This window comes from Gigantopelta aegis, chromosome 6, assembly GCF_016097555.1.
Source record: "Gigantopelta aegis isolate Gae_Host chromosome 6, Gae_host_genome, whole genome shotgun sequence".
Lineage (NCBI taxonomy): Eukaryota > Metazoa > Mollusca > Gastropoda > Neomphalida > Peltospiridae > Gigantopelta > Gigantopelta aegis.
In genome coordinates this window covers 43,897,181-43,920,009 of record NC_054704.1, presented here as the reverse complement: position 1 = coordinate 43,920,009, position 22,829 = coordinate 43,897,181, and the positions used below count along the sequence as shown (strand labels likewise).

Genomic DNA, 22,829 nt, shown 5'->3' with positions numbered 1-22,829 from the left:
TTGAGATGTTTTACGAGATTGTCCTGGACGGTTCCTGTCCTTGACGCCATTGGTTTGTTGGTGTTTTCGTACGAGTCGACTAATTACAGTATGATTCTGACCCAATTGACGCCCAATTTCCCTGCATGACAATCCCGCATTATGCATTCCAATAATCTGCCACCTAGTGGCAATGGACAGTTTTCGGCGAACCATTAGACGCTTATTAAGCACAAAATGAAAATTATTTTCCGAAAACAACAGTAAAACTTAATTAAACAAAAACTTAGTTTTCCCACGTCGGGTAGTTTCCTGCACGTGCTATTTGTGCGGGTTCTTGACCGACAAGGACAACGAAACGACAGTATGGAGCGTGGGAAGGGACATGATTTTTACAGTATTAATATTGCCTGGCTACCACCCATAATAATAATTCGGTGATAATATAAATTGGGTGGTGCTAATTAATTTCCAGGTGTGTATATGAATACAAGTAAATATTTCTTTATTATTAGCATTGTTGAATGTGCTTCGTTGAAAATGTTGTAAGGAATTACACAATATCTGTTTCTGTTGTTCATATTTTTTACATTGAAAGAAAAAATGGACATGTTTTTCTAACCTGTTTCCACAGTTACACAAAGGGTCTGTGGTAAATTCACATCTGTACAAATCGGCGTTTAAAGGGCTACATCCATGTCGTAAACATTTTCTATTCTTTTCCCCACATTAAAAAATAATATGGAACTTTATTTACCATTGGCGTTACTGGTTTTTTGAAAGACGATATTGTTTCACATTTTCTAATTTCTGGGCTTAAATTGTTCCATAGATCGATTGTTGAATAAATAAATGATTTTAATATGAAGGTTCTAGCAAAAGGTGTAGATATATCCTCCCGATTTCTTTACATATACGGAACCCATTCTTCTAATCTTTGTGGAATACAATTAGTTAAGAAATCAGGAGTCATTCCTTTCAATATTTAAAAATTGTACACAGCTTTTTTGTTCTACTCCTTTCACTAAGTGTTGTTAGACCAGTTTTCATAGTAGTAGTTTAACAGTAGTAGTTTATATATAACGAATTACGTCAGGCAAATTTAGGCATGCAAGTGATTACTCTTGCAGCTTCTAGTTGTACCTTTCCTAAATTATCTGCGTTTAATTGGGAACAGCCATCCCAGACATCTGAAGCATATTCTAGGACGAATGAAAAAGTATATATATTCACATTAGAGTTTGACGATTTAATAACAGTCTGTATTTTCTTAATACTGAGATCATTACCGATGCTGATGTGCATACATGTTGAATATGACCTGACCATTTTGCATCATTTGCTAAAGTTAAACCTAAATGTTTATGTGCTTTTTATTTATTAAAAGTTGTGTTCCCAAATACAAGGCATGGTTAATTAGTTAGTTTGGTTAGACAAAACAACAATACATTAGTTTTATTAGGATTAAAAGTAACTGACCATTTGTTTAACCATTCATAAAGTTTCAATAAATAAATGTTTAGATCGCGTTCTATAGTTGAAATGTCATTTGACTATATTGCAATTCTTGTATCATCGGCAAATAGCCTTATTACACAATCTAATTCACAAAAAATATCGTTAACATAAATCGAAAATAATAAAGGACCTAAAACGGGTCCTTGAGGTACTCCAGCCTTTAGAGTAATAATTTTATAAAATTCCATGTATATACATTCTGTTTCCAATTAGAAATATAATTATTAATCCATTTTAAAAGATTGATTCTGATGCCATATTGTTTAAGTTTATAGATTAATCATCTGTGTCATACTGGATCAAAGGCCTTGAATATGTCACAGAACACTGCACAGAAATATTCTTTATTATCCAGTCATTTACAATTTTTATTATACAATTCAGTTAATTGGTACACGGTGCTGTGGTTAGGTCAGTAAATTCAGTTTATTGCATTAGTTTAATCGTACGAACTGCCCTTGAGAGTGTTGAAGATGAGTACCCCTCCAAAAATTCCAGTGTTTAGCAGACGAACATAATGCATAATTTATTGGTTTTTAGTGGGTAACGTATTTACAATGGTCAGTTTGATATTTCTGTGGATGATTACCATCTATATTTCTTCCTGCAGGGAACGCCTTTTATCATACTGCATTTACTTCAAATTATTAAATAGTGGGGGGGGGGGAAAGAAGTGTTGTAGGTTTTTTTTTTGATTTCCAAAACTGAAAACACTTTTACTTTTGTTCTTACGTCAAACAAAATTGGAATTATTTACAACCCCCCCAAAAACCCAACAACAAACAAACAAACAAACCCCACAACCCCCCCCCCCCCCCCCACACACACACAAAAGCAACTAACATCATCGTAGGAGGGTAGGACGGACTAAAGATAATACATGTAACTAACATTATTAAGTCTAGCCTATTTGTGAATTCTGTAGATATGTGTCCCTACAAGCGTTCCACCAGTGACACTCCCAAGAAAAATCCTGCGTCCGCCCCTGCTTGTTGTGGTGACAACATATATATTTTTTTTTTTTAAATAAGCGAAATATTACTACCACCCACCCTTTACCATCCACCAGCATCGTTGTGACCCCTCTGTTCGATTTCACGCAGGATCTGTCACTGTTAAAAAAATAATCAACAGAAGCCGAATGCTTTGTCCCGAACGGTCCACCGTCCTTTTTTTTTTTTTTTTTTTCCCAAGGCCTCAAAACCACGCCTACGCGCCAAAGTGATTCATTGGATGTTGTGCGAGTGTGATAAACTGAACACTCTCTTAAAGTTAGGCAGTGAGGTATGTATTACAGTTTTGTTTTATTTTATTAGCTTCAATACATGCATGCAATTTATTGTTTTTTTTAATAATATATTCATGTTTTGCTCTTGCACGTGTATCATTTAAAGAGACTTGCGGACAAACGTAAAATTGTTAAAACTAATAAAGTGACTGTGGTGGGGGACACAAACGCGTGATGTGGCGACTAAAGCAATCCAGACCACTGTCTAGTTTTGGTAGCTCTGTACGACATGACATTCCGAGCATTCAGTGTCTGTTCTTCTGCAGCAAGCAGTGGTCGGAACAGCTGAAAATTGTTTTAAATGACAACTCGTTATTATCAATAAATATTCACTTCTTTAAAAAACAAAAAGAAGAAAAGTGTATAAACTATGAAAGTTAAGATAAAAGTTTGTATTCCAGGGCTTTTTAATTAACTATCACAAAGTTACATCATGCTCTTGCAATGCTGGTATTGTGTTTTTATATCAAACAAATTTCTTTTTTAAATGTATTTTCCAGGGGACCATGGTTTGACACCCCCCATCCCCACCCCACAATATCTAGGCTCACCAGTATACACCCCCCAGCATAATTTTCGCCTGTTGTAACATGCATTATAATATATATTTCTGAAACATGCAGCCAGCCAAAGTATTGCACCCCACCTCCCCATCCTTTTAAAACCAAATTGATTATAATAGTGAAGTTTATTTTGTTTAACGACACCACTAGAGCACATTGATAATCATTGCTATTAGATGTCAGATGTTTAGTAATTTTGACATTATCTTAGAAAGGAAACCCACTACATTTTTTTCCATTAGTAGCAAGGGATCTTTTATATGCACCACCACAAACAGGATAGCACATACCACAGCCTTTGATATATACCAGTCATGGTGCACTGGCTGGGACCAGGGGATTAACAAGGAACGAAGGAAATGTTTTATTTAACTATGCACTCTTAACACATTTTATTTATGGTTACACGGCATCAGACATATGGTTAAGGACCATACAGATTGAGAGAGAAAACCCGCTGTCGCCACTTCATGGGCTACTCTTTTCGATTAGCAGCAAGGGATCTTTTATATGCACCATCCTACAGACAGGATAGTACATACCACTGCCTTTGTTACACCAGTTGTAGAGGTCCAAGAGACATTTAAATTGATGCATTTTGTATGGTTAACAACTGTACATTTTAAAGTTTGGCCTTACAAGTAACATGTTTATCACATGCTTAGTGTTGTCACCTGTTACACATGGACATGAGTCATTTAGCCAGCCTGGCTAGAAGGACATTTTCATTGGAAGGACAGCCCATCTAGGTGGTGGCTATTAATTACTTTTGATTGTATTCTTCAGTGTTTATGAATTTTTATTTAGCCTACAAAGCCATTTACTCTAGTGATTTAGTTCTTGTGATATATTGTACACGGTGCTGGACGTAGCCCAGTGGCAAAGTGCATGCGCGGTTGGACTAGGATCGATCCCCGTCGGTGGGCCCATGGAGCTATTTCTCGTTAATCCAGTGCACCACGACTGGTATATCAAAGGCCATGGTATGTGCTATCCTGTCTTTAGAATGGTGCATGTAAAAGATCCCTTGCTACTAATGGAAAAATGTAGTGGGTTTCCTGACTGTCAAAATGACCATATGTTTGATATCCAATAGCTGATGATTAATAAATCAATGTGTTCTAGTGGTGGTGTTAAACAAACAAACTTTATATTGCACAAAGTACATACATGTACAAAGTACATCACTGGGGATGTCTCTAATATTTAAATAGTGATTTCTTAAATGTGAAATGCTAACTACAGTCAGAAACTAAATGTTTTAAAATTCATAGTTCGTTTTCCTTTTTTTTCTTTCTTTTTTTAGCACATAAAAGGGATATTTTAGCAGCTCTAGCCAGTTTTCTAATAATATTCTATGCTGTAAGAACTATATTAGTGTATTAATAACTAACCCCAGGTGTATACTTAGAAATACTTGGGGAAGGGATGAGTACTAACCTTAATATTTACTTTAGGTTACATGTATGTTGATCTTGCCATGGCACAAAGATAAGCTCTTAATATGTAATGTTGTGGATGTGTTTTCTCAGTAAACACTAGGGCAATAAATGTAATAAAACGTTGTTCACTTGAGTCAAGTGTCCCTTGCTAAAATAAAGACCTGACAACCATCCCGCCCACACACCCAAATGTCTCATGTTCATGAATAATTTCTCATGTTTATGTATAATTTCTCGTGTTTATGTAGTGTGAATACACCACTGGGTCATCGGTGTATAACCAATCCATAGTTGGTGTATACATGTATGGATGCACAACCAATACAGTCATTACCATATATACTAGTTAACGTGTATGTATGGATGCACAACCAATGCACAGTCATGACCATATATACTAGTTAACGTGTGTGTATGGATGCACAACCAATACAGTCGTGACCATATATATACTAGTTAACGTGTGTGTATGGATGCACAACCAATACAGTCCTGACCATATATACTAGTTAACGTGTGTGTATGGATGCACAACCAATACAGTCATGACCATATATACTAGTTAACATGTGTATGTATGGATGCACAACCAATACAGTCATGACCATATATACTAGTTGACATGTGTATGTATGGATGCACAACCAATACAGTCATGACCATATATACTAGTTGACATGTGTATGTATGGATGCACAACCAATACAGTCATGACCATATATACTAGTTAACATGTGTATGTATGGATGCACAACCAATAGACACCCATGACCATATATACTAGTTAACGTGTATGTATGGATGCACAACCAATAGACACCCATGACCATATATACTAGTTAACATGTGTATGTATGGATGCACAACCAATAGACACCCATGACCATATATACTAGTTAACGTGTATGTATGGATGCACAACCAATAGACACCCATGACAATATATACTAGTTAACGTGTATGTATGGATGCACAACCAATAGACACCCATGACCATATATACTAGTTAACGTGTATGTATGTATTCGCAAGGCTCAATGGGTAGGTGTAAACCACATGCACCGACCAGTGATCCATAACTGGTTCAACAAAGGCCATGGTTTGTGCTATTCTGCCTGTGGGAAGCGCAAATAAAAGATCCCTTGCTGCCTGTTATAAAAGAGTAGCCTATGTGGCGACAGTGGGTTTCCTCTAAAAAAAATCTGTGTGGTCCTTAACCATATGTCTGACGCCATATAACCGTAAATAAAATGTGTTGAGTGCGTTGTTAAATAAAACACTTCTTTCTTTTTTCTTTTGCTTTCAACTCCGGTCAGTTTGTTTTTTCATGCATGGTTCGTGCAATCATCGAGATCCGATTTGTTGTCGTTTGCATCTTTACAGTTCGAGAACATTAAAACAATAAAGTACAAACAAGTAAGTATCTATAGCCTAGTCCGTCCCATCCTACAAAAATGTAGGGTTTTTTTGTAAAAAAAAAAGCTAATTTATTATGCATCTTAGAAAACAATCGGCTCAGAAATAAATGACTTGTAAATTCCATAGTATGAAAAAAGGCGTTCCCTGTAAAACAGACTATAAATACATTAAATTAATTTTACTATACCTTCCACAGAGAAAACCCTTTTTCATACTATGGAATGTGCTATAAGTTATTTATTTCTGAGCAGACTGTTTTCACAACTGCACACAATAGTATTGTTTAGTTATTTCCAAAACACTTTTACTTTTTTTTTTACGTCAAACTAAACTGAAATTATTCACACAAAAAAAAACATCTTCATGGATGGATGGGACGGACTAAAAGTCGTTTTTGTTAATTTCTTAAAATTAAAATAAGTTATTTATTTCTGAGCAGACTGTTTTCACAACTGCACACAAAAAATAGTATTGTTTTGTTATTTCCAAAACACTTTTACTTTTTTTTTTACGTGAAAATAAACAGAAATTATTCACACAAAAAAACATCTTCATAGAGGGATGGGACGGACTGAAAGTCGTTTTTGTTTATTTCTTAAAATTACCGATATCGGGTCCACTTGACTCGTAGAATTCAAGAGTTATTTATCGTCTTTTCTACTACATCACAATTATTAGAACATACAGTGTAGCAAAATAATTCGCACGAAAAGCTAAAGAACAAAACAAGAATAAAAGTTGTAAATTAGTGGTAAGCTGTCTCCACGACCATTTTCATCGTCATCTGTGGTTCGTCGGAAGATGTTCCAGGTTCAAACTGATAAGGCATTATTTGTTGTGTTGCACAAATATTAGTCCAGTCGACATTACTACACTATTCATCATCGAAAGAAGAATCGCATGATCAATGAGCTTGGCAGTCGCTGTTGGTCCCGCTTGCGCTGGAAGTCATCTTGTGGTAGGTTTCTGTGAAGCGCGTTCCCTTCGTGACGTCACGGCTATATACAGGCAAACGTTTTTACCGAGAATTTTACTCAGTCGTTTCTGACAGTGTTCTCTACGGGAGTGATGTTTTAATACTTTTATGGGGCATTTTCGTAATTATTGATTTACATATCGGTGTAAAATATTATTGCAATGAAGTAAGAAAGCATTTAATTGTGGAATTTAAAATTTTAGTGTATGGTCTGGCACAGCACTTTAATACCGATATAATAGATCACACACTCAGAATGGTTTTTGACAGTTTTGCTCAAAGTTACTTAGAAATGTCTACAAATATTTTGTTTTGGAAAGGAATAGGGGTAAACTGTCATCGGCGACAGTCCATCACATATTGCAACAGCAATGAAACTGACACATGTTGATCAAAATGTGTTATAGTCTGTTCCAATAAAGTGCACAAATCACCTGTTTACTGACATTTCTTAAAATTTCTAGAGTAAACACCACCTTGTACATCAGTGAGAGCCAAAACAAGTAAATGCTAAATTAGGTAGAATATCATTAAATAGATTTTTACAAAATAATTACGTGTCAGTTTAATATGAAAGACATAATCGATGAAAAGCAGTTTTATTCTATTTCCGACACTACTTAGTACATATATGTATGGATGCACAACCAATAAACAATCATGTTCATAGTTAGTACATATATGTATGGATGCACAACCAATACACAATCATGTCCATGCTTGGTACATATATGTATGGATGCACAACCAATACACACACATCTAGTTTATACGTACGGATACACATAAACACCCATGTTCAAGCATCTCCATCTTGTACCAGCATTTGATGTACACACTAAAAGAATTTTTGTTGATTCATGTTACAAAAAGAAAAGAAAAAAACTGATTTCAGAAAAACAAAACAAGAATGATCTTTATTATTATTATTTTTACTCAGTTTATAAAAACTAGTCAAGATACCAATTTTAATTGGAGAATGTGGTCTTCTCAAAGAAGTTGAAATTATTGTGGGTTTTTTTTTTTGGTCCTACATACATGCAAAACAGATATCCTTGAATAGACAGATTAACAAAAGAATGATTAAATATAATAAAAGTTTTAGTAGGATAGGCCTGAATAACTAGGGTTTGCCTGTACATTTATTAATGGTTAATGAAATACATTTACATAGGACACACGTACCTGACATTTTCAGCTTTAATTGACCTACCCATACTTTATGTACCCTACCTACACCCATGTTTACAGTGTAGAGCATAGAGGCACCTTAGTTGTCGACTAATTGTGTGTCTGTGTGTAAATAGAACATAGTCTGGGACAGTCTGACATTTGTGTGACAAAGATAAACGTCAATAATGTTACTTTACTCAGTAGAGCTTATAGACCCATTCAGTTGTGTGGGTTTGGCCTCCTTGGCAGATCTGATGGATTCCTTTTTGTTCCAACCATTGCTCCATGGTTCAAAGGCTGTCAGTGTTTCTGCCAGAAATAGTTTTTTTGGTATGGCTCTATGGAATTGAATGCAGCCAGTCAACAGGGGGTGGGGGGTGGGGCTCCCCCAGAATGAAAATGGGTTACATTTAGGGTTAGTGTTAAGAAAATTATACAGTAATGATGAGTAATTAATTTTGTCAAAAGTTTTAATACTTAATAAAAAAATCTGTAAATTTTTTTTGAGTATGCAGGGATGTGAGAGAAATGCGTAAATGTGCTTTTCCATTCGTCTAAAAAAAACCCCAACACATGATGTTCAATACTGTTGACCACACACGATTAGCATTGAATGCAATTTTTGGCAGTTCCAGGGGTTGCAAACAGTTTTCCTTCAGGGACCCTTGAGCGGCCCCTGGACCCCGGCTGCAGTAAGCATTTTTGTTCTGGCCCCTTTCACATCCCTGAGTATGGCACCATAGCCATTTTAACCTCTGACAGAAACCTTGGCTGTGGTATAGTATTGGGAATTGGTTGGAAATTCATCATTTATATATCATCGGTTGTAATTGGTTTGCACCAACCAATCAACTTTTGATTACCATATACAATCATCTAGAATTGTGAAATGAATTAATAGGACCATATACCTATTGTAGTGTTCACATGTACATTTTGCTAATTTTACCTATACTGACACACAATGAAAACACAAAAACAACTTTTCATTGCAAATAACGACAAACTATTAATGAATTGATGGATAATGTAATATGACATTAATGACGTTCAACAAGTCGTCCAATAGTTGATGGGTGGACTCTGAAGGTCCTAGCAACTTGGCTTTGCGAAGTTCCCCCTTGAACCATGCCCAACGCTCGCTCCCTTTGTTCTTCTCTGGGTCGTGGCATTCTTAATGTGACGAGGAATATGACACCGTTACGTGACTTTTATGTGTCCACATACTGGCATTTCACATGCATTGCATGCAGCATGATTGAGCATGTAGTGAACACATTTCACACCATTTTGTGTGTTTCTACTATTGTATGTGTAATGAGAACAAAACTAGGATTAAAACCCAGACAAAAGTACCAATCAATGGCTTCCTCTCATAAATTGTTATTTTAAGTCCAATAAATATATTTTTCATAATCATAACAAAATATTGAAAAATATCTGTTTTGCGTGTTCATTGTGTCACAGTATATTTGGTATCTTGTTTTCTTATGAACACATAACAAACCCAAACCCAAGCACATTTATCTGTACATGTATATACATATTAATTTCATCATCCAAGCTGTAGAAACAATTAGTTAATGTTTTCAGTCGATTATAAACTTTAATAATTGAATTCAACATCAGTAAAGTCAAACTGATACATTTTCTATTATCGACTATTGGAACATCAATACTGTGATAAGTTCTGTCCTGTCATAGGAAGTGCACACACATAGGAATTTGTGCTGTTGATTTGCAATTTAAAGTAGCTTGTGTGATTACAGTGTGTGCCTTTTTTCGCTGACCTCTTTAAAAAAAACCCCCAAAAACCCCGACTAAATCACACACCCAAAAAACCCAACTTCCATACCAAGTGCCACAAAATTTATTTTATGTTGCCTAATAACTGATTAAATATTGTATTGAGTTCCAAAAAAAAGAATCCTTTTTTTTTTTTTTGTACTAGTTTATTTTAATTTGACAGGCATATATTCAGGCGTTCTGTGGGTCCGAACATAGGCCCTTTTCCATTTAGGAAAATGACATTGAAAATTCCCAGTTTCTTACATATATTATATATATAATTTTATCTGCTCCAATAAATTAATTGAACAGTTGGGTACTGCATTATTCTGTGGCATGAAAACCTATCCCAAGAGTCATTTACTTGCACTAATTATTCCAATCCTATCGAACATGGGACCATGGCAAAACATCTTGAATAAATCCCCGATTTCACAGAGAGATCTGTCATTTGTTAAAGTACTTGTACTTTGAAGTGTTCAAATATGTATTGTTTCATTTGATATACATTTTTAAAAATCAGACATGTAGTTGCTAAAATGCAATTTTTTTCGTATATGCCATTTTGCCGTTTAATGTCAAACAATTAGTTGGAACACTTTTTATGAGTCTGTTGGGTTCGATCAAATAATAATCTTAAAGGTTAATGACTGAAAATTATCTGTTTATGTCTGTATAGTAATACATGTTTGTTGGCATATTTTCCATAGGAAATAATTTTTATAAAAGGTCAGGAACCTTTGATATTTAAGTGTTGACTTTGAGGCATGTATTAAAATGGTAATTGTATGAAACATCAACTATATTCACATACTACATATATATATATATTAATTTTTTAAAGTCAGTTTAGAAAGAGTATGTTTTAAAATGTCTTCAATAACCAGTCTCACAAATATTGTTGTTAAATGTATGTTTTGTTTGCTTTTTGTGTTAGACATGGGTTTTTTGTTTTTTAAAGCCATTACACCCCCCCCCCCCCCCCCCCCCTTCGAATTACATGTTTGAACATTTTACTTAAATGAAACATAATGATAATATAGTGCAGTCTGCCATTAGATAATTGTCTGTCATTAGAAAATTATCTTGGCCTTTCACAACTCCAGCCATACCTAAACCAATATGTTCTCTTTGCACACACGCCTATGAGGTATCTGGACTGATAAGGTCCCCATAATGAGGGAGTACAAATAACAAATGTATTCTGTCCACATCAGCAAGCAGGGTCACATGTGGACAATGTATTCTTGTCCACCTTAGCGAACAGGCCTGCTGCACCCAAGACATCCTCTTTGTGTAAGTAAACAGCATGTTGTTAAACTGATGGGGATGTTCCAGACTGGCCTTTGGGGTGTAGTGGTTAAGTCATCCGACTTAAGGCTGGTAGGTATTGGGTTCGCCTCTTGGTACTGGCTCCCACCCAAAGCGAGTTTGATGATTGTGTGTAGGTGTAGGATTACTGAACCAACTTCTCTCTCACTCAGTTTGTTTTATGGTGAGGTCAGCTGTTATTGAAATTCTTACAGGTAGCTTGTAATCAGTATTTAATTATTATTTTCCCCTCTTGGGATTTAAGGTTACAAGTATTGTAAGGATCCAAACACAACCTACAAAAATCGGCCCATGTTAAAATCATTTTTGATGTCTTTTGGGGAAGAATTTAAAATAATTTTTTTTAGTACTATTGTCATATATGTCGAACAAACATTTAAAAAAAAAATACAGGTCGAAAATGGACAAATATTTTTTTTTTTAAGGATGGCCTTAGCTAAGCAGATTTCAGAGATTGCTGCACAATTCTAAATATTATATAGTGATCAGTTTTTAAACTACCACCAACTTGCCTAGTAATAAAAATAAAATAAAAATTGAAACGGACATGTTCCCTGGAACTGTCTGGGGTCATCCAAGGACCTTGGATATTCTTTATTCTTATGGACAGTGTGTATGACATTCAGATATAATATGTGGGTGGTTGTACATTAATTAATCATCGTGTGTATATTAAAACATTGTTTTCCATCACAGCCTCCATGAGATCACCTTTGGAACATCCCTAATTACAAATAAAGCCATCGGTGATCACTGAAGCCATCAAAGTACACTTCAACATGATTCTGGCATTCAATACATTGGCCTTCGGACATACAGTATATCTTTTCTGGTTTCCTGCGAGATATAGCTCAGGTGTACACATGTAGATCACTCACTTACAAGTACTTATATATAATGAGTCACAGGAATCACCCTTGATACTCATGTTTTTGGGGGAAAGTGCATAAAAAAGATCACTTTCTGCTTTTTCTGGGTGGGATGGGATGTATAGCCCAGTGATGCCTGGTCGATCTCTGTTGGTGGCCTGTTGGACTATTTCTCATTCAAGGCAATGTACCCACAAGTGGCCGTGGAATGTGCTATAATGTCTTGGATGGTGCATATAAAAGATCCCCTGCATGCTACTAATTTTGGAAAAATGTAGTGCGTAAACTAACTCTCTAAGATAGTATGTCAAATTACCAAATGTTTGACATCAAATAGCCGATGATTAATTTTAATCAATGTGCTCTGGTGGTGATGTTAAACAAAACAAACTTTTTTCTGCTTTTTCAGTATGAAATCTGTGGTGACAGCAGGCTCTGTCTTCTCTCTCTCTGTCTTCTCTGTCTTCTCTCTCTCTGTCTCTGTCTGTCTCTGTCTCTCTCTCTGTCTCTGTCTCTGTCTATCTGTCTCTCTCTCTCTCTCTCTCTCTGTCTCTCTGTCTCTCTCTCTCTCTCTCTCTCTCTGTCTCTCTCTGTCTCTCGTTCTCTCTCTCTCTCTCTCTCTCTCTCTCTCTCTCTCTCTCTCTCTCTCTCTCTCTCTCTCTCTGTCTCTCTCTCTCTCGCCTATTTGTCTCTTGATCTGGCCCTGTGTTAATAAAACAAACTTGAGTTTAGTTTCAAGACAAATACTAGAGTGGCACTTTAACATCATAGAAATGTCATAAAAATTACATTTCTGTGATGTCATCAGAGATTAGAGTCTAAATTTTAAGTGTTATTTAAGCTGTCGAATTACAATAATATACTGATGGAAAGAAATAAGGAAGACATAAACAAAACCAACAAACAATGACAGCAACCAGAACCCTCATTCATAGTATAAGGAAGGTAACTTCTTTACATTCAATTCACATTACAGACAGTCATTACCATATGACTTCTTTGTGGTGTTATACAGACATTACTATGCTAGTAGTGAACTACAGTTGGTCTACAATACCATGTGTTTCCATATTTGTTTCCATCAGTATAGGTTACATACTAAATGGCCATAATTGGAAATGTATGGAATGTATGTGGCTGCAGTGGGTTTCTTCTCTAACTACACTGTACATCATATTGAGATTGTGATGCAGTACCTTTTTTTTCTCCCATCTCTAGCCATGCAAGACAGACCCATTCCATGTCAGCCCATGCTGAATAAATCTGTCTTGCATGGGCTATGGCACCATTGAATTTAACATGAGGAGTATTACGGCGTTGGTAATATATGAAGACATATCTCAATGCGAGTTGGTTAGTTTTAGATTGATATTTTGTCATTAAAACCTTTATTATAAAAGCTATCTTGATAATTTGAAGTGTTAAATTGTATTTTAACACATGAAACAGACGTGGCAAATATGATAGTGTAGTTTATTTGATAAAATAGTCAAATAAAGAAGTTACTTTTTCAGCAATCTTTGTTTGTTCGTGTTAATAATGGTTTATTTATCGAATGGATGGGAGAAAAAGACTCCCATCATATGCGGTCATGTGGGATAGAAAAAGTAAATCCTCGGTTGTGGACTCGGCAAGCTTGTGCCGGGTAGAAATTTCCACCACCTCGGGTGTACTTTTTCTATCCCACATGACTGCATATGATGGGAGTCTTAGTCATGCACATGTACCAAAATAGCAACTGATTAAAAAGGTGTTGAGGTGTCATTAAACAAACCATCCTTTCCTCATAATATTCATAAATTATACATATATTATATATGGTGTGTGTGTGTGATACATGTATTTAGTAACCATGCTGTTTTCTCTGACAAGGAACATATTATCATAATGATGTCGGGCCATTTTTTGTGTGATTTAGGCCTCACTTGACATATTCATGTATGTATGTATTTAGTGACTCATTGGGCAGTTGTAAATATGTATACAGGCCCATCCATTGTTTTATGACCTGTATTTAAAATGTTGTGGTATGTACTGTCCTGGTTATGGGGGGAAAACATAAAATATATCCTACTGCCAATACTGTAGATCTGTAAATGACAGGAGTGTATGTGTAGTTCAAGGCTTTAGTTTTTAAGACTTAGTTAAATAAACAATTCATATATTTGATAACCATAGGTTAAACCATAGAATGGGGTATCATTATACAAATGCTTCTTTCCTATTTAGAATGGAATTAAGCATATGCACAACAGTTTGCTTATATAAATTATAAGACCCTTAGATACTTGCCTTGACATTAATCCAGAAACTTGTCAGTTTGTTCCACCTCGGAGAACTCATTCTCTGATTGGGGTTTTCCCCATCCTAACCAGTGCTTCATTACTGGTATATATATCAAAGCTATGTGTATGTGCTGTCCTGTCTAAAAAAACATAAAAGATGCCTTGCTGACAATGGAAAAATATAGTGGGTTTCTCTAAGACTTCGTGTCCAATGTTTGACATCCAATAGCCGATGACTAATAAAATCAGTGTCTAGTGGTGTCATTAAACAATTTAAGTAACATCAACTTTTGTTCATTTGTTTTGAAAACAAAAGTGATATTTTGGTCATAGTTATAATCTGTGGTGATATTGTTCAGGAAATATTTTAATGATAACCAATCACATTATTAATTAATGTTAACATTTAATTTGTATCATTTAAACCAAAATTGATACATTATTAACCATTACAAACAATAACAATAGTTGAACATGAAGAATAAGGATAGTGGAACTTAAAAACTCCAGACAATAAACCACTGATATTAACTGATATGTGTTGCTTAGTTTAAATTTAATTTTACTCACATTCAGTTTTAATTCATTGTTATTCATTGTTTGACAAGTAAAACCTTTGGTTGGTTTTGAACATACATGTATGCCATATAGGAGACCGTTGTCTGTTTTCAAAATGAAAGGTCCATTAAAGGCAGCTCAGTTATAACACAAGCCATGACCTAGACCTGTGTGGCTCGTATGCAGATTATTGTTATGACATGCAATTAGTTGAAAGTTCATGCATGGCAGACGGAGGCAGTAAAATACTCATGTACAATGTGGAATTTATTGCACAGTGGCACATGTAGTTTGATCCTAATGAGTAATGGAGGTCACAAAATCTTTTATGTCAGTGGTACAGGTTGTGCCTCATGTACAGTGGGGTGGGGGGGGGGGGGGTCAGTTTCATTTATTCTCCACGGTTTTATGTGCATTTTAGAGATGGGGGGAGTAGAGTCGCCCTAGCAGTGTTGGACTTTGTGTCTGAGTAGTAGGGGGTCACAGAACCTATAAATATATCAGCACTACAATTTTTGCTTGATGCAAAATGGGTGTGGGGAGGCATCACATAATCTAGTCAATATGATGTCAAAGACTTAATAGGTACTCATTTTACATATAATGGGATATAAAAATGATGAAATCTTTCATGTGAAAGAAAAATCATATTTTTCCAAGAACAAGTAAAATGAAATCTGTAAAACCCAGATACATGTACATGTATTATGTATGTTTGCTTGATAGTCCTCCACTGGCCCAACCGATGTATATAGGTTTTGTCTTTGTCCTGTCCGTACTACATATAGTTTTTCGGATGTTTTTTCAAGATATTGATCTGAAATTTTGTGTATAGCTTTATCAAGTACTGTTACAAATCAAGTTTGTCTTTTAAGGCGATTTATCCTTTTTTGACAGTTGTGGCCCTTCAAGATATGAAGCTGAAATTGTGTGTGTGTGTGTGTGTGTGTGTGTGTGTGTGTGTGTGTGTGTGTGTGTGTGTGTGTGTGTGTGTGTGTGTGTGTGTGTGTGTGTGTGTGTGTGTGTGTGTGTGTGTGTGTGTGTGTGTATATATATATACACACACACACACATATATACATATACATATACATATACATATACATATACATATACATATACACACACATATATATATATATATATGTGTGTGTGTGTGTGTGTATATATATATATACAGGGCTAGAAATGAAAAATGAAAAAATCTACATGCACCAGGTGCATGCTGAAAAAAAAGTTGCATGCACCAAAAATAAGGTAAATCCTGTTGATTCTTGATCAAATCTGAAAATTTCACCAAACGTAAACACCTTACAGAAATCTATAATAGGCCTATTACATAAACGTACGAATATTTGTGTTTTGTATTAAGCAAGTTATCAACTTTTTTAACTCGATAAGATCTGTTGGTATAATATAAATTAGCCTACGGAATTCGACGAGAAGTTGCGATTGAAATAATCACTGGCTGACTTCGAGTCAACTATGCGAGTAACGCACCTGCACGTTCGCAATCATCTGATCAAGTGCCCATATCGGAGGTCGAAAATGTTCAAGGCAGTTACGGTACTTTGTACTGATCACAGATCTGGCGGAGTTCAATTTGTCAGTGACGACAACAACTGTGTTATGCGCGTGGATACCCCAAAGTCAGTCTCGACCACCTTCCCTAATACCGTTCACGGATATAACCGAGATATTGCCGGCAATTTTCGCAAATATATTTCACGGAAATGACTGAAAGGGCGCCATTGTTGAAAGTAGGATTATGGGATACAAAATGGATGCGCCCATAAGATAAAAGTTATCGTTTTCATGTTGCGAACAGGATACTAGTATACGCAATACGCAGTACTTGAAAAATATTAGCATGCACCGCGTGCACCCAGTTTTAAAAGTTACATGCACACGCAAAAATCAGCATGCACCGGTGCATGTACTAACACTGCATTTCGAGCCCTGATATATATACACACATATATATACACACATATATATATATATATATATATATATATATATATATATATATATATATATATATATATATATATATATACATATACTGAACAAAAAAAGAAACTTCCGATTTGTACATATAGTATTTGTTGTGTTAAAGAATTCATTGTGTAATGAAATTATATAGGTAGTATTAGCCTTGAGCTGTATTATCAGGATTCATGAGTTTTATCGATTATTTTTGCACTGTTAATCGTCGACAACGTGAAATTCAATGTGACGTGCATGCACGGTTCGACGTGTCCCGTGTAGTATTTGGTCAATTTGTTTTACTTGTCTTACTGACATTGTTGTCAAGTGAACGAAAACACTTCAAAAATTGTAAAAAAATTAATGTTTTTTTACATTGTAGCATTTTTAGTATGCCAAGAATACCCAATAATTTACGCAAACGGGCGATTGGCATGCTGGATGCTGGCATGTCGACAGAAGACGTTGCAAGGCATGTTGGAAGTTCTAGTCGAGCGATACGAAATCTTCGCGTAAGATTTCGAACGACAGGAAGCACCAACGACTTGCCACGTCGTGGACGTCCGCGTGTTACAACGCGTGGTCAAGACCGCTATATCATGAACACGCAATTGTGCAATCGATTCCAAACTGCCACTGCTACTGCTGCTAAACACACCTGGACTTCATAATAACCGAATCAGTGGGCAAACTGTTCGTAATCGTCTGCGGGAGAACGGTTTACATACACGACGACCTTACGTCGGATGGGTTTTAACGCAACGTCATCGTCTAAATCGTTTTAATTGGGCACGTGTACACACTCATTGGATACGGCGACACTGGAATACTGTTCTTTTTTCGGATGAATCCAGATTTTCTTTACAACGTGGTGATGGCAGGGTGCGTGTCTACCGTAGGAGAAATGAACGCTATGCTGACTGTTGTGTTCTTGAACGAGATCGTTTCGGGGGTGGGGGTTCTGTCATGGTCTGGGCAGCCACTGCCCATAGTTATCGTTCACCACTAGTCGTCACTGATGGCAATTTAAATGCTCAACGTTACCGCGATGACATTCTCGCTCATCCGCCATTCCTCTGTTCCATAACAACGCCAATATCTCGATTTTTCAGCATGATAATGCCACCTCTCATACAGCTAGAGACACTGTAAATTTTCTTAGGACAAATAACATTGATTTCATTGATGACTGGCCCTCTAAAAGTCCTGATCTCAACCCCATCGAACATGTCTGGGATAGTCTGGACAGACGATTGAGGCGTCGTCCCAACCCACCCGCTAACGTCAACGAACTTCGTCAAGCGCTCATTCAGGAATGGAACAATATTCCACAGGCAGAAATCAACACTTTAGTCAATTCTATGCACCTGCGATGCACTGCAGTGGTCAATTCAAGAGGTGGTCATACCCGTTATTAAGTGTGTTTTTATTTTTAACCCCTACCACACTTGGTCAAAATTTCTCCCAGTTTCTGTTAACCTATGGCCATGATTTTTGCACCAGACGATGCATCATGGAACACTCTTGAAACGCATATATAACAATTATTCCCCCGGTTTGTTTTCATCAAGTTATGTTCAAGCAAAGTTAGCGGAAGTTTCTTATTTTGTTCAGTAAATATATATATATATCTATATATATATATATATATATATATATATATATATATATATATATATATATATATATATATATATATATATATATATATATATACATACAGTGGACTGTCTAAACCGGACTCACTTCGTACCGTCGAAATAGTCCGGTTTACATAGAGGACCGGTTTAGACAGAGTTCATCCAGAGTTATGGTTCTTTAATTATCGACAACTCACGATCAACAATGACATTTGAACCCATGGATGGTTGGGAAACAGTCATACAAGCCAGACTTGCAATCGATTATTTCACAGACATAAAAAAATATACCTAAAGGGACTTCCTGAATTTTCTGCAATTTCTAAGATGTTATTCACTAACAGAGACTTTTTAACGATTGTAATTACATATCAAATATATTTTTCTGTATAAAATATTAGTGGCTGCACATTAAACGTGTTTGTGGTTGTTCTAATATTTGTACTAGGTTAAAAAAAAAAATATTTCCTAAAACATTATTTATTCATACGGACGAAATTATTTGAATACAAAATCCAGATCTAACGGCCTACCGCAATAAGAGTAAACTTCACACGAGTGTGATTACATTTTGCATTTGATCTTGCGACGGCGTCCTAATTACTCGGCAAGTGACGATCATTGTCCAACTAATTAAGCAGTCCGTCGGTCAGTCAAATCCTAATCCGGTGTAGACAGAGGTAATTAATGCATGAACGGTTCTTTCGTTCTTGGTTTTTGATCCGGAGTCCTGAGTAGACAGAGTACGGATTAGGCAGAGATTTATACCTAAGAGATAATCGGTAGCTGGACGGGGCTGTAGAAATGGACCGGTTTACGCAGAGATCCGGATTACACAGAATCCGGTTTAGACAGAGTCCACTGTGTGTGTATATATATATATATATATATATATATATATATGTGTGTGTGTATATATATATATATATGTGTGTGTATATATGTGTGTGTGTGTATATATATATATATATATATATATATATATATATATATATATATATATATATATATATATATATATATATATATATATATATATATATATATATATATATATATATATATATATATATATATATATATACACACACACATATATATATACACACAGATACACACACACACAGATATATATATATATATACTCAACAACGAAGGTTTAGCAAATCTTTTATGATGTCTAAATTTGCCATGGTTTGAATAAACGTAAAAGAAAATCAGGTCCTCCTGTTGTGTTAAGGCAAAGGTTGCTGAGTTTATGTTTGTAAATAGTAAAAATTTCAGATGTGAATACTAATTAATAAAAATAGGTTAATTTATAAATGTTATGCCATTTCTTTTAATATTAGCTAAACTTTTGTCGTTGAGTATATATAGCGCTTAGTAACTTACATATCAGGTACTGTTGCAGATCAGGTTTGGCAGAGTTATGGCCCTTGAACTTAGAAAATACAAAAAATATTATGCCGGTAGGGAACACAGTGCCTGATTTATAAGGGGGCAATGGGCGTCTTAGCTGAAACAGGTGGAGATAACTCTATTCCAGATGGCGCGACGATCGACAGGGTCCCAGAAACCTGGTTTGTCTCTGACTGGCTTCAGGTTATAAGCGACCAACTGAGTGACTTGAAATTACGTATCAGTTTGTTTTAACAGTAAAGTAATATTTTAAATATCAGAATGTGTTTTGTTGCATTTTTCTTATTGTCTATCTAATTGGGAAAAGTACATAAAAAAAATTCGGATGGCAAAGTTGAGTTTTTATGTGGTAAAGTTTTTATACAGTGTCAACATGAATGCATTGAGTATTATACAAAATATATATTTATTACCTTTACTGTTAATGCTTACTGTTAATGTCTTTTCCACCATATCTAAGTATATAAAATACTAGACCGCCCTGTGTAGGAACGCCCTGTATAGAGCCGTCATCACTATATATATATTTTTTGTTTAATACTACACACCCACACGTTATACCATCGACATCCCAAACTGCGTTCACCTAACAACAAAAACACGAATACGATATTTACGGAAATATTATTCTACATTTTTTAGCTACGATACGTGTAACAAAATAGATTTTAATCATTTAAATTAAAATAATCAACAATTGAGCGAGGATTTCATTCTAGTAAACAAAAGTGAAACACCCTACAGTAAACAGGAAAAAGTGCGACGTTTCTAACTGCGTTCAGGCGCATGCGTTTGCAAAAAGTATCGTAATGCGCATGTGCAGTTCATCATTTTCCATTTTTAAGACAACTACATGAGAAAATATGTTTTTTAATTAGGTACAGTTGCCGAACACTTAATTTATTCAATTTTTTTAAAGGAAAAATTTCCGCGTTTTATCAACACATATCGCTCACACTTGATGTCAATACTGACAGGCATTATGTCCATACGTGCGCATATTTTGTAATATATAATTTTTTTAATGAATTGATTCTAAATTAACAAAATTTATATACTCAAAATTATTTACAACTGTTATGAATGGATTATGAATACTATTCACTACAATAGAGGCACAAAAATGTAGCATATCTTTTGCAGATCGAATATAATAATTGAAAACAAATTCTAACAGAGGTCATAAAAATCATAAAAATTAAATTCTTTGGCCTTGTTGATCTGGAACGCGTGAGGTCATGTGACACGCACCGAATGTTAATTCATCTTTCTCCATTTTAAGTCAATTTCTATGAGTCAAGTGGACCCCATATCGGTAATTTTAAGAAATAAACAAAAACGACTTAGTAAAATTAATGGTTTTAGGGGTTTGTAAAGTTTTGTATTTAGATACTTACTTTTCTTAACTTTATTGTTTATAAAAATGTTCCTGAACTGTGAAGAACAACCTTATAAATGAACGACATGCCGATGACAACAAATCGGATGTTGATTGCGCGAACCGTGCACGAGAAAACAAAGTGAACGGAATTTGAAGCATAACGCAGTTAGGGACGTTGACGATATATAAAAACAATCCGTGCTTTTCATATATATTTTATTGATTATTATCCATTATTACTGACTTCCCCCCTCATATCTCAGTACACATGTAGACAAACGTCAACTGGTAACCATTCACTGCAGTGTATACTATAGACCATCATGTGCAGAACTGTGCTGTGTAGGAACATCTTGTACAGAGCCGTCATCACTATATTTTTTAATACTCACACACGCACATGTTAAATATATATTCTTTATCCAAAATATACATATATTTTCTTTATATACAAAATATATATTTATTCCCTTTACTGTTAATGTGTTTTCCACCATATCTAAGTATATAAAATACTAGACCGCCCTGTGTAGGAACGATACAAAATATATATTTATTCCCTTTACTGTTAATGTGTTTTCCACCATATCTAAGTATATAAAATACTAGACCGCCCTGTGTAGGAACGTACTGTACAGAGCCGTCATCATTATATATATTTTTAATACTATTATCCACAATATACATATATTTTCTTTATTATTATTGACTCCGCACCCCCCTCCCCCCCCCCCCCCCCCCCCCCCCCCCCCCCCCCCCCTTATCTCAGTACACGTATAGACAAATGTCAACTGGTAACGACTGTTAACCGTTCACTGCAGCGTATACTATAGTTCGTCCTGTACAGAGCCGATAAGGTTTCGGTCCCTTATGATCGTGATATAACAAAGAATGACAATGCAATGAACAAAAAACTGCTATTGTCCTAGTTTGTTGGACCCTGACGACTGACGCGCCACCTGTTTTATTATCTCCCCTGTTCTGAGCTAAGACGCCCATTGCCCCAGGCCACCCTGCAAGAGGGGCCCCCCAGATTAAGGACTTCCTTTATAAAAAAAAAAAAAGAGTAATAATTATAAAATTAGTTCATTTTTTTTATTTGTCATGTAATTTAATTTCTATGTTGAGGGGCCCCAGAACCTGAAGTGCCCTGGGCCTCTGCCCCAGTCCCCCTAAGGTCTAAATCGGTTTTGAGGGGACATGTATTACT

General features: G+C 35.5%; 1 protein-coding gene across 3 annotated transcripts in view; it reads left to right on the top strand.

Moving 5' to 3' along the window:
* Positions 1 to 2,678: 2,678 nt before the first annotated feature.
* The window catches only part of LOC121375103 (thymosin beta-like), a 77,026-nt gene continuing 56,875 nt past the window's right edge, over positions 2,679 to 22,829 (top strand). For all 3 annotated transcript variants that reach the window (XM_041502346.1, XM_041502345.1, XM_041502343.1), the window contains exon 1: positions 2,679 to 2,781. The gene's annotated coding sequence lies outside the window, so the exon portion shown is untranslated. The remainder of the gene's footprint in view (positions 2,782 to 22,829) is intronic.